Genomic DNA, 948 nt, shown 5'->3' on the forward strand with positions numbered 1-948 from the left:
TGTCCTTCGCGCTGGGAGTTGGAGACTGCAGCTGTTCCTATTCGGCCATCTTGCTCCGCCTCTCTGCTTGAACATTTAACTAAGGTGGCCTTCCCATTGTTAACTAGTTCCAATAACCAGAAAGCTTCTCTTTATTAGAGTAGACTTAAGGTCTCATTAAGATTGAGAACTTCAAAATCCTAATGTCCAAACATGAATCATGGCTTTTCCACTAACCAGCTTTACAACCTTGAAAACTGACACATGTGTTCTGGATCTCAATATTTCTATCTATAATATGGGGGTTTCATAGATTGTAAAGACTATATATATAGTATATGATATATATAATCATATATACATATAAAAATACTGAGCACAGTGCCTATAATGTTTAGCAGTTACTTTTACTATTGTTATGAGACAAAAATTACTTATAGGGCCAACATGTTGGAAAACTCCAGAGGATGCTATTAAATCTTTAGTTTCTGCTTTCTGAAATCCTAGTAGCAATAGCTGAGTTCCCCAAATTTCACAAAGTAACTTTCTCAGGGCCAAGAACTGAAACTGTTACATAATATTTTGACACAAATAATATAGCAATTTACCATTTCACAGGTAGAAAATGCTATGGCTCATTCCTGTAACACCAGTTACTTAGGAGACTGAGGAGGGAGGATTGCTTGAGGTCAGGAGTTTGAGGCTGCAGTGATCAATACACTCCAACCTGGTCAACAGAGTAAGACCCCAACTCCAAAAAAAAATAGAAAGAAATAGAGTCCCATTTATGATGCAGCATTGTTCCTTCATGTTAGAAATTCATTAACTTTCATAAGACACAGTTATTTTTATTTTGGACTTGGAAAATTATCAGTCTTGTAATTGAATGCTTTAGCAAAAGAGTCAAAAACTCTCAGAGTATGGGGTTAAACAATGCTTCTCTAAAACTGGGGCAAAGAACGTCATTCT

This window comes from Colobus angolensis, unplaced genomic scaffold (assembly GCF_000951035.1).
Source record: "Colobus angolensis palliatus isolate OR3802 unplaced genomic scaffold, Cang.pa_1.0 Scaffold439, whole genome shotgun sequence".
NCBI classification, from domain to species: domain Eukaryota; kingdom Metazoa; phylum Chordata; class Mammalia; order Primates; family Cercopithecidae; genus Colobus; species Colobus angolensis.